The sequence below is a fragment of the Anthonomus grandis genome, chromosome 4 (genome assembly GCF_022605725.1).
Source record: "Anthonomus grandis grandis chromosome 4, icAntGran1.3, whole genome shotgun sequence".
NCBI classification, from domain to species: domain Eukaryota; kingdom Metazoa; phylum Arthropoda; class Insecta; order Coleoptera; family Curculionidae; genus Anthonomus; species Anthonomus grandis.
In genome coordinates this window covers 24,009,534-24,022,064 of record NC_065549.1, presented here as the reverse complement: position 1 = coordinate 24,022,064, position 12,531 = coordinate 24,009,534, and the positions used below count along the sequence as shown (strand labels likewise).

Genomic DNA, 12,531 nt, shown 5'->3' with positions numbered 1-12,531 from the left:
CTATATTGAACTGAATTAGCTGATACGACATAGACAAGGGAGGGTTGTTATATACTATTATACCACAAAGAAGTCTAAAAATCCGAAATGATAGGCTCGGAAACAAAAAACATACAAGAAAAACCGATGGTAACAGACTCAACTCGACTAACAGAACAGAAACATATAATAACCAAGTATAAGGTACATAAAAAATGGCCTATCCATAGGTAAATTTCATTTAAATGTTAAAGTTCAAACAAGATTGCAATGGTAAACAGTAATTGCTTAATTTTTAATATTGGTTATATGTATCATATTGTTGTCTCTAATCTATCCTAAATATTATCATAATATTTTAATATTATATAATAACCAGATTACTATATTCATTGTATGTTGATAACGAGTTGCAAACTAATATCCATATACAGTGTATCAATTTGAAAAGGTACTACGCTTTATATTTCTATAAAATATCTGCCCTGTATAAAATTTAAAATTTTCCAAAAACACGTCAAATTTATTTTTGAGCGGTACGTTTTTTAGATTAGTTCTAAAATCCTCTAAAATCTTAAATGGAGAGGGGAGTCGAGTAAGACCTCATTTTAAAGGTCTTTTACCTTTTCAAAGTAATAAGTATTGTAATGAAATAGAACATTAATAATAGAAACATTACTACAACAAGTAATAATAGTATGTTATAATAATATGTTCAAAATATTGTCCACTTTTTTCCAAACAGCAAACCCTGCTCTCAAACTCCTTTTTAACATTTTAAAAACTTCTGCCTGGATTTCTTTACACGCAGCTGTGATTCTTTTTTTTTAATCTTCCAAATTACTGAATTGTATTTTAAGAACAATTGATTTTAAATCCCTTCATAAAAAAGGTGATAAATCGGGTGATTGTGGTGGCCATTCAATTGCTCCCCGTCGACCAATCCATCTACCAGAAAATCTATTATTTAACCACTCGCTAACCGAAGGAAAATAGTGTGGTGGAGCTCCATTTTGTGGGAACTGTATTAAATTTTTTGCAAAATCATATTACCCGCTGCATCAGTTTGATTTTCTAAACTAGATGTTATAAAGGGATTGTGTCTTCCAGCAGATTAAGGTAGAGTTCACTGGTTAGATTTTCTTCAAGAACTAATGGTCTTATAATGGAATTTTCAAAAATACCAGTCCAAAAAATGCAAGTCCGTTCTTCTTGCAGATCTTTGACTTTTGCTGTAAATAAGAATAATTTCCGTTCTTTGCTCAAAATTAAACACCATTTTTTAAAAAATACTTAAGAGCGCACAACGCTTGACTTTTTTCAGTTTTTTTTTACAACTTTTTACCTACCTTATCAGTCATTACTAAAGTGATTACCACGTAAGTACTAGTTGAGGAAATTTATCATGTTTACTTGATTTTCCGCAAACTTCTCAATCGAAAGGTCGACTATGTGATTTTTTGAAGAGGTAATAAAAAGACTTTGAAAATGAGGTGTCACTAGACCTTCCTTTTTATTTAGGATTTTAAAGCTTATGTCCGACTTCGCAAGGGAGCTGCTGCCATTTGATTGAAAACTAACCTTAAAAATGTTCCCCTCAAAAAAACATTTGATGTGTTTTTTGAATTTTATATCGGGGCAGAAATATAGAGGGTGGTGCCTTTTTAAATTGACACCCTGTATATATAGAATAATAAAAAGAGTAGGTCGCAAAACATTACATTGTGTAGTAGGTAAGTAGGAATATGACATTTCGTTTTCTAGGTGATAATAGATACAATGAAGCTAACCGTTAATATTACGTAAATATAATATTGGAAACGATAATAATTTTAAATTCAAATGTCCCCAATTATACGTAAATTAGCCGTAAATGGTACAAAACGGCGTTAAAATAAATAAACGTTATGTTTTATTGGGTAGCGTTTTGAGGACACTCGTTAGCCGTCCCAAAACTAATTCGAGTAAAACCAACAGGGAATAAGATCGATCCAACGGGCAGCGACACAGCCGCTCAATTAGCATATCACATGGGTGCAGATAGCCTGAAGCTGTTATCCAACTCTGCGACAGATACAAGCCGAAAAGCAAATTTCGCCACCGGCATAAAGTCTCACAAAGCGTTTAACTATTAGGTGCATATAGTAAAAAAAATAATGAAAATTATTGGTGCAGTGCTATTTAAATAGTTTGACAAACATTTTATACAATCTTTTAACCGATATTTATTGCTTTTGTAATATAAATAAGACACCTATTCTTTATAGTGATTGAAGTCATAGAATTGATTTTCAAAGTCAACTAATAGATTTTATTAAAACAATTAAGATTTAGTGCAACTATTTATAATAAAACTACAATCAGCCTTAGGATTTCATATAAATTGCTGCATTATTTCATTTTTATTCGCCTTTAAATTGGTTTAATGGATTCAATGGTTAATGCCACAACTGAAAGGAAACATGAAGAAACTATGTGGAGGCCTATGTAAAACTGTACAGTATGTGGTCAAGGAGTTTTTCTAGCAAAGATAGAATAGCAATACATTGAAAATAGTATATCTACTGTTTTGATTTAATTCGCAAACTCTATAATAGTGGAAGTCATAAGGAATGCTGATGCTGATAATGACCTGGGATGCTAACATTTTTTCACTGCGCCATCAAATTAATACCACAATTCGCCAATAAGTCAACCACCTTAATGAATTCTTATAACTAAACAATGTAAAGTTTTCTCATTACTTCATGAATTGAGGGTACAAGGAGTTTGTATCCTTATATTTAAATATACTTGTCGATCTCTAAACATAAGTCTCCAGATACACTAGTATAGAAAAAAGAATGGATCTATCAGAATTATGTTGATTATCGGTTATACTAATAAGACCAAGAAAGACAGCTACCTCCTGCTAAAAATTGGAATTAAAGGGGGTATACTAGCAGCTGAAAATGCACCTGAAAGATAATGTATAGTATATTTTCTTATTTATCAGAAGTATTTTTGATAGGAACTTCTACACCGGTTCTATCTAAAAAACTTTTGAGTTTTATGGATCGATATATATATATATATATATATACAGATCGTGTTCTCGTGAGCTACGTATTACCCAAAATAATGGCAACAACGCTTGGTTGCGGCTTGCAGGCGGCGGAATTTTTTGTTTGTATTTTTTAAACTGGGAGTTAGCAGACCTCACTTTGCTGTGTTACTGCACGTTGCATTAATAATTTTTGAGCGTTATTTTCGTGTTTTTTTCACTATGGCTGTTTATACCCCTTCCGAAAATGTTTAACTAATTAAATGGTTTTATGGAGGCAATTCGGCAGTACAATGTAGAGATTGTTTTCACTGGTATTTGAGAATCGACCGATTCCTTGTGCAAAAACGGTTTTAAATGTAGTTACAAATTTTGAGACACCTTTTTGTCTTCAAGATTGTAAAAAATGCCACACAAAACGTCAAGGATATAGAACGGCGGGAAGAAATGGCTTGCAGTACCATAGAACTTGATTCGACACGGTCCACTAGAAGTGTTGGAGAGGAACTGGGAATGAGCAATAAAACTGTTGCTCGTATCTGGACAAAATATGGGTACAAATGTTTCAAGTATTCAAAAACTCAGGAAATATTTCCTGAAGACCAGTGGCGAAGAATGGAATTTTGTGAAACTATGATGGAAAAGGCAAATGAAAACAAATATTTTTTAAAAAACATTTTGTTTTCTGATGAATCTTCTTTTCCATTACATGGCAAACACAATCCTTCCATTGTTCGTTATTGGTCTCAGAAAAACGAGCACAGAAGTTTTCAGTTTCGTAACCAGGATCCTCAGGAATTGAACGTTTGGGCAGGTATTTTGGGCGACAATGTTATAGGGCCATTTTTTATTGATGGCACTTCAAACGCCCAAAAGTACCTTGAGTTGCTGCAAAACCAAGTTCTTCCTGCCATTCAAATCCTACCTGATGTAGATCTGGGATCGGTTTATTTTCAGCAAGATGGCTGTCCTGCTCATAACGCGGCTAGGGTAAAAGAATTTTTAACAAATACTTTTCCTAACCGCCCTATTAGTGGGACTGGCGATATTAAATGGCCTTCTAGATCTTCAGATTTGTCTCCGTTGTGTGAGTTGCGAAATAAAATTGTCATAGGTGCCAATTCCATTTTACCTGAAACTCTTTTGGAGGTGCGAAATAGCTTTTACGATAGGTTAAGTTTTTGTTTAACGAAAGAAGGCGGTTTATTAAAGTCTTTTATTTAAAAAATGACATCTTGTTAAGTTGGTTTATTAGAGTTTAATTTCTGATTTTTTATTATATTTTTATCAGAGTTGATATTTTATTTTTTATTAGAATAACGCTTTAATTTTCATTATGCAAAACACAGCATATTAAACATTTTAAGGTTACAATTCTATGCAACTTTTACACATTGTCATGTCTGTAAAACCCTCATTAGAATAAATATTTTAAAAATGCCTGGATTTTCACCTAATATTTTGGGACATTTTGTCGCCAAACGACGCACCTCCCACGAAAGTCAGATGTTTACTAATCCGGTCTTCGGACCGGCCGGGGCGGTGCTTTGTCGCAGGCATTCGTACATGTGCGACGTTGCAAAATTTCGCCTCTATACGGTTTCCTATAAGTAACGAACGAAAACACGATCTGTATATATTATTATATATACAAGGTGTCCAAGAATGGATTTCCCTTTTAAAACTTGAACAAGTTGGCAACCGTGTAATATAGCGGAGCCGCGTTAGCGGCGTTCGATAGTGGATCGATGCGGATTATTTAGTCAAAATGGAGCGTTGGTCAGGTGTGCATCGCGCGTTCATAATTGAGGCATACTTCAAGAGTAATGATTCTTACATAGTTGCAAGACGAAGATTTTATGCTCACTTCAATATTAGGCGTGTGGAGGACGCACCGAGCAAATATTTGGTGAAATCCTGGGTGCGAAGGTTTAGAGAAACATCGTCAGCTGTAAATGCAAAACCCCGTGGTCGTCCAAGGACTGCAACTGCTCCTGAGAATGTTGAGGCCGTGCGTGCTGCGATTATTCGAAACCCTAGTGGATTAGTTCGTAAAACATCACAAATGCTTTGCAAATGCACAAATCATCTCTATACACAATTCTAAAGAGAGATTTGAAGTTTCATCCCTACAAAACTCAAATAGTGCAAGAATTAAACCCAAATGACTTTATAAACCGGCGTTCTTTCGCTGAAACCATGATAGACCATTTTTTTGTAAACGATCGAGTTAACAATATCCTGTTCAGTGACGAAGCGCACTTTCACCTTTCAGGCGCAGTCAATAAGCAAAACTGTCGCTATTGGGCACCAGACAATCCAAGGCGAAAACACGAAAAGCCCCTACATAGCCCAAAGGTAACTGTGTGGTGTGCTATGTCGTCCTCGGGAATTATAGGTCCGTATTTTTTTGAAAACGGACGCGGCGCAGCCCTTACTGTTAATAGTGCTCGTTATTGTGCGATGCTTCGGGATTATTTGACACCTCAGCTACAAGATTTTGATGGCTTCAATCAGGATACCTGGTTTTAACAGGACGGGGCTACCGCACACACAGCCCGAGCGTCCATGGAAGTCGTTAGAGGATTATTTCCGGAAAAGGTGATTTCCCGTTTTGGAGATCTAAACTGGCCGGCTAGGTCTCCCGACCTCACCCCACTGGACTTTTTTCTTGTGGGGATTTCTCAAAAGTAAAGTTTATGTTGATAGACCTGCCACCTTGCAAGAGTTAAAACAAAAAATACGGGAAGAAATTAATGGAATACCACCCGAGATGTGTTTAGCAGTTTTCGACCACATGAAGGCGGCACCACAAGAGTGTTTTGACCGAAATGGAAGGCACCTCGACAATATAATTTTTAAAACATGAAATCCGCATATATTGTGTGTAGTCCTACCTTAATAAATTCTTTTTAAAACTGAAAAAAAAATTTGGTTGGCCTTCAAAAAGGGAAATCCATTCCTGGACACCCTGTATATATATTGAAGCATATAATCTGTCAGAATTGTATGTTATACATTATTATTTTAATTGCTATTACATTTCAATTTAAGGTAAACGTGAGGGAAAATCAATATTTAATTGGTTTTCGGGATAGGGATTATTCGGTTTTACTCCGTCTCTGGTTTTAATATTTCCTAGGTATTTAGGACTTTTCCCTAATTTGCCGAGGACGTCCGTGACTTTGGTAATGGATATTTCTAACTAAACGAATAAATAATAGATATTATTTGTTTGCTTAGTTTTGTGTGGTCGATATCTAGTATCCACCTTCATTTTCCGGATGAATATATGTTTTAAGGAACAATCCAAATCGGACTTAACCATAAATAATCTGAGCCTTGTATTATACATTAAACTAGCATTTTTGTATCTGAATTCTAACTTTTGATTTATTAAGTTCCTGATTTACGTTTTCATGAAAATTAGTGTATTTTTCTTATATTAAATTTTATTGGTAAAAGATTGGAAGAAATTGAGTTCAGGCATCTATTCATAGTAAAATTTTTAGGAATTTATAACAAGTTTCTAATTATTTTTAAATACAAGGCTTATTTTTCTTTTTAAATACAATGATTAACGCGAATATTTTTTAGTGATAACTGTTGATTCATACAATTGCCTCATAATATGTCTTAAGATATGTCTTATTATTCTCGAGTATAGTATATTAAAAAAAATATGTATTTTTTGTTAGATTTAAGCCTTAAATTCGGTTACTTCGAGATCATAAATAATAAGTATTAATTCTGCCAATAAATATATGAGGTCAAAATATATAAAATTATTAATATACATGATAGAAAAAGCTTCTAGATTACCTAGTTACTTTTCAAAATTTAATGAGTTTTGAGACTAGGAAAGAAATTAGAGACTGTAATATATTCCTTAAAAACTTCATTTTTTACTATTAATAAAAAAAATTGAGGTATTTATTTATATCTTTTTTTATTTGTTATATACAGAGATATGGTCATAAATTAAAACTCACAAAATTATTCGCAAATTTCTTAATTTAGGAAAAAAACTTATTTTTATCAGCCTAAAACTAACTCTTATTTTGTTTGAAAAATATCGGCTTCATTTGCCAAAATCCCAACGTGTTAAAAGTGGAAGAGAAAGAGGTCGTTACGCAGTAAAAATATGGCCTTTGTGCATTCGCTCTTTTGCCAACCTCCAGAATAATGTATACCCTCCACGGAGTACTTTATTATAATGCCAGTAATAAAACGGCTAAAATACTGTTTAAAGAAATAAGGTGATTTTAAAAGAAACAGCTTTATAGTTGGTTTAATACCTTAGACGTGACTTAAATAATTAAGTAAAGCTTATATTTTATTTATGATAACAATTATTGTGTTTTCTTAATAAGTTGTAATTTAAATAATATATTTTTATTTATACTTATATTAAATTATGCTGCAGAATAACGATTTTTAATAAATTTACATTGGTTAATGCTTGAATTCACGATACGATAAAAGTACTCCTCAGCAAAAAAGCACTTTAACAGTTATGTTAAATAGATGTTGAAAGAGGTATTAACAGGCAGGTAAAAATTTAGACTATCAGCACCTACTACTAACTATACACCTACTAGATTAACTCCCGATACAAGAAAGACATAGATATGTTGAGCCATGCCTATGCTATCGAACTATACAACAAGCTATCTAAAGTCCTTGCCTTATCGAACGAAGGTTTAAAATATAGAAAGATAACAAGTTACTGAAAAGTTTTGGTTGAGTACAACCACAAAGTGAAGCTACTAGAAGAAAAGTGCAAAGCACTAAAACAAAGCTGCAATTACCTAGGAAAGAAGACCGGAAAATATAATATTTTGATTTTTAATCCAAAGTAACAGGGCAACCACCCTGATTAGGTTCTGCGTTTAATTTTTCGAGAACAAACTGGGACTGAACTTGACATTAGTAGATTTTATTGATTTCTGTTTAATTAAAAAAGAACGTAGTTAAAAAAACCCACCATTTAAAATTGAACTTATATCTTATATTACAAGACAAAATACTGAAGAATTATTTTAAACTAAAAGGAATTACTATAACGATATCCAAAGAACTTAGGGAAAACAGAAAAATATTGAAAATAAAAATCGCTTAAAATCAAAAAATCAGGTTGTAGAAGTACCAAGAAATAATAACCTTCTTATAAATAATATACTATTTACAGTCGATGAACTCGTAGGTCATGAAAGCTCCGAAGACGAGATAGATATGGATATCTTATTCATTTATTTAGAAAAGTAAATAAGAAACATTTTAGGATATAAAATAGGATATATAGATAATTAAGATTAATAGTTTGTATTTTGAATATGGATAGATATGTTAGATGCAGATGTGCAGATTTTAAGCTTTTTGAAATAAACACCGGAAGGTAGCGGAATAAAAGTAGTAAAAGAACAATTCAAAAATTAAAGGATTCCCTGTATTTCACACAAATATTTCCAGTATATAAAAATAGTATGACTAATTACAAGTTACTCTTAGTATGATAAAGAGCTTTGATATAATAATTCTTACAGATACTAGGATTCTATAAAATTTCGCTTTACTTAACATCAAGGATTATTTCTCTTTATACAGTAAAGGGAAATTCAATCAAAATGATGGGCTACTATGTATATGTATATGTATTATGTATATGTATTAAAACGTATATAATTTTAGTTCCGAGGTAAAAATAATCGCAGGTATAAACTGCAAAGGAACAAAACTCAAAATAAATCAGAACACCCTTAGGATAACAGAGATATATATATAGGTTACCTGATATCAACAAAGATTTTTTTATACAAGAGCTTAACATACTTGAAAATATATATGTGTAAAGACGTTAAAATAGTATTAGTAGATATATGCAATATCTAATTTCATTGCAGGAAAAAGGATTTAAATCCTATATAAATATATGGACTCGCAAAGTTAATGATTCCAAAATATACATTGACCATAAGTTTGTAAAAACCAACAAAATTAATTACCAAAAAAATCTTTTCATAGTTTTTTACTCCAAAATATCCGATCATCACCCAATTATACAGAAAATATTTATCAAAAATATAAACCAATAAATATAAACTAATATAAACCATTTTGAATTAAAAAAACTTACATAAACAACTTAAAAGAACATAGTGAAAACTAATTATAATATAATACACTAAATTCACCAAATATTGATCAATTACTAAAACACTGAAAAATTGGATAAAAAAGCTATTGAATAATCAAGCCATACAAAAACAAGAAAGGAAAAACATAATAAGAACCATGGATACAGGCTGAAATTATACATGCAACACAAATATATAATAAATATTAAATATTACAACAAAATAATAAATATTACAAAAACATGTCGTCAACAATAAATAAATACAACAATAAATCAAAAATCTGATAATGGAACGCCAACAGAAAGAAAAATTGAGCATGGAGAAATAGTAATATATCCGAAAGCATTTGGAAATATATTAAAGAACACGGCTGTTTGAGAAAAAATAGCTAATGTAATATTAGAAAAAAGGTATAGCAACCGACAATTTTACCAATAAGCCTATCTACCGCATTCGATTTAAGATAGATCCAAAAATAACAAGTATCACAGAAAAAAAAATTATTTACCTAGAAAAGAAGATCCGAAAAAATAATATTTTGATTTCTAGGTTTAGGCAGTTAAGATGAGTGCCTGCATGTTTTACAAAGAATGCATAGCCTTAGAAAGTAACGATAGAAAAAAACATTAAGAAATTCGATAAAATTGAAGAGGATCTTGTCGAATATTTTCCAGACCAGGAGACGGCGCTTTAGGAGTAAAAACAGACTGTTTCTGTGTTCCCAACTTTTTGCTATCCTTTATAAGCTTGTAGGAAGAAATTACAGCTTAGTTAGTGATCGACTGTCTGATCGATGAGGTTGTCAAGATCCCACATTTTGTCCTCTTGCTTAATTACATGCTGGACTGCTTTTCGCCAATTCTCTGGTGTCGCTTCCGTAATGGCTTGATCAAACAGTAGCTTAACATCTTTCATTTTAAAAGTCGTGTTTTGTCTTGCTACAAATCCTTTTACCTGCGCCCATATCAGTTCTATAGGATTTAGTTCGCAATGATATGGCGGTAAGCGCAGTACAGTTATATTATATTTTTCGGCTATATCTTCCACGGCGTATTTCACGAAACGAGTTTTGTGTAAGTTTGCTATTGCCAGCAGTTCTTTTTTTATCAAATTTGCTTCAAACGCAATACCTTTTGCAGTCAGCCAATCGATAATTTCTTGCTTTCTCCAACTTGAAGTTGGCGTCTTCTCTATTCGCCGTGAATGATAGCTTGCGTTATCCATAACCACCGCCGAATTAGCCGGAAGAAATTTTATCATTTCACCAAAATAGTCCTCGAAAACGTCTGAGTTCATGTCTTTATGGTAATCTCCTGTGCGAGTCGACTCAAAGGTTAGCAGACCTTCTTTTAAAAATCCCTCTTCGCTTCCAATATGTGTGATTATAAGTCTTTTTCCTTTTCCCGAAGGTACTTTAATACCCGTAGACAGGCCTTCTATGAAAGCTTGGCGAGCACTGGTTATATTTTTGTCTTGCCATATTTTTTGGACTATATAACCTTCGTTAATCCACGTCTCATCAAGATAAAAAACTTTCTTTTGCTTCCTGCGGTACTGCTTGATACTTCTCAAGTATTGTCGTCTCCAACAAACAATTTCGTAAAAGTGCTTTGCGGTTATGCTTTTCCCAGGCAAAATCCATATTTTTTAAAGTTTTCCATAAAAGTTTTCTACTTATCAACGGAATACTGTCATCTCGGCCAAGCTCCATTAAAATTTTGTCTAGGGTGGGTATTTCCTTTTTAAAATAAAAAGAGTGAACTTTTCTTCGAATTATACATTTAGCATTTTCATCAAGGACTTTTGTAGGTCGTCCTGGCTTTTGCTTGGGAGATTCCACTTGACCTGCTATTTTTCTTTCCCGCAACAATTTGAAAATGGTGGACTTTCCAATTCCACTCATTCAAGAACATTTTTCAACAATTTCTTGCACAGTAAAACTAGGGTAATCCTGTTTTATGCAATCATGTACATTTAAAATAATAACTTTTTCACTCAGCGATAGTGGTGAATTTTTAGTACATCTTTTCGTTGGACTGAATACCTCCATTTTTTAAATATTGGGATAATAATATTGTGATTACACTACAGCGTAGCAGTGACTACTAACGTTTAAAATATGATTTAAAAGTATTTATAGTCTGTATATATTACCTGACCCCATTTTTGCATGTTACAAAGCGTTAAAAGATAGGTACAGTCGGCAAATTTGAAAATGTCCCTCGCATCTGCTCTCGGACTTCGTTGCCTTACAATTTGGCAACATGGCTTTTGACTAAAAGGGGTAGCGTACGGCGGGCGCTAGGGTGTAGAGTATCGATCGAGTTTAGTCGTGTATAAATAGGCAGGGGTGACGGAACTCATTTTTCAGTAGATGGGGTTTTTGCAATGGGACGTTTCGAATATTTTTGTAGCTGTGCAAGCTGATATTAAAAAAATCAATCAGTTTGTTTTTCTTCCTTATGTAAAGTTTTTAGGACAATGCGCTATAGTGTTTTATACGTTGGCTAAATGCGCTCTTCAAAATTCTGTTTGGTTCATCACTTTTGAGAAATTACCTTCAGTTATTTTCTTATTGGGACACTATATTTCTTAACTTCAAATTATTATTTTTTTGCTTGATCTTTCACAACCTATATTTTTGTTGTCAAATGCTGCTTGTTGTCAAAATAAATTTAAAAAAATCGTTTTTACTTTTTTTTTGCATTACATAAAAATCCTAATCGATGTTTTCTTTGAATTTTTTTTTATCAAAGTATTACTTTATATTACTCACCCAACATTTGAAAAATAAAATGCAACTTTAAAAATACCAATACAAATTTTAAATTGTTTTTTACTTTTAAAGTGTGCGTTATTGTATAAAATAATATAATTTAAAAAAATACCTATTTGTTTTTTTTTATTTTTAAATATATGGGGTGTATTTAAAAATAAGTAAACAAACAGATGTAATTCTATGATAAAATAATAGTTTTTTATAAATTCTGGCAGCAACCAGTAAGTGTAAACCAAAATATAGGTAATCATAAAAAAAGAAAACATTATAATAATAGAAACTTTAAGTGCTACAGCAGAAACGATAGGTATATGTTGAGATTTTTCTCTTTCATCCTGTGTCTAGGAAATGAAAAACGCGAACTCAAACCTGTTTAAGGCATTAAAGGTTTCATAAAAAATTGCGCGCTATGGTTAGCACCGCCTCCTAGCATTAATAACGTAATACGAGCTGAGATACTACCAAAACTACTTATTTTGGAATACCCTGTCTAGCGCTGTAAAATTAAGTACTTGTACTAAGTACTACCATAATATAGGAAAAAAATTAAGATTTTTGTTTCTTTTTCCTCACATTTTATTTATAAGTAT

General features: G+C 32.3%; 1 protein-coding gene across 1 annotated transcript in view; it reads left to right on the top strand.

The window, feature by feature from the left end:
• The window catches only part of LOC126735622 (nephrin-like), a 1,136,035-nt gene that overhangs the window by 744,953 nt on the left and 378,551 nt on the right, over positions 1–12,531 (top strand). The gene's annotated exons all lie outside the window — the stretch shown is intronic.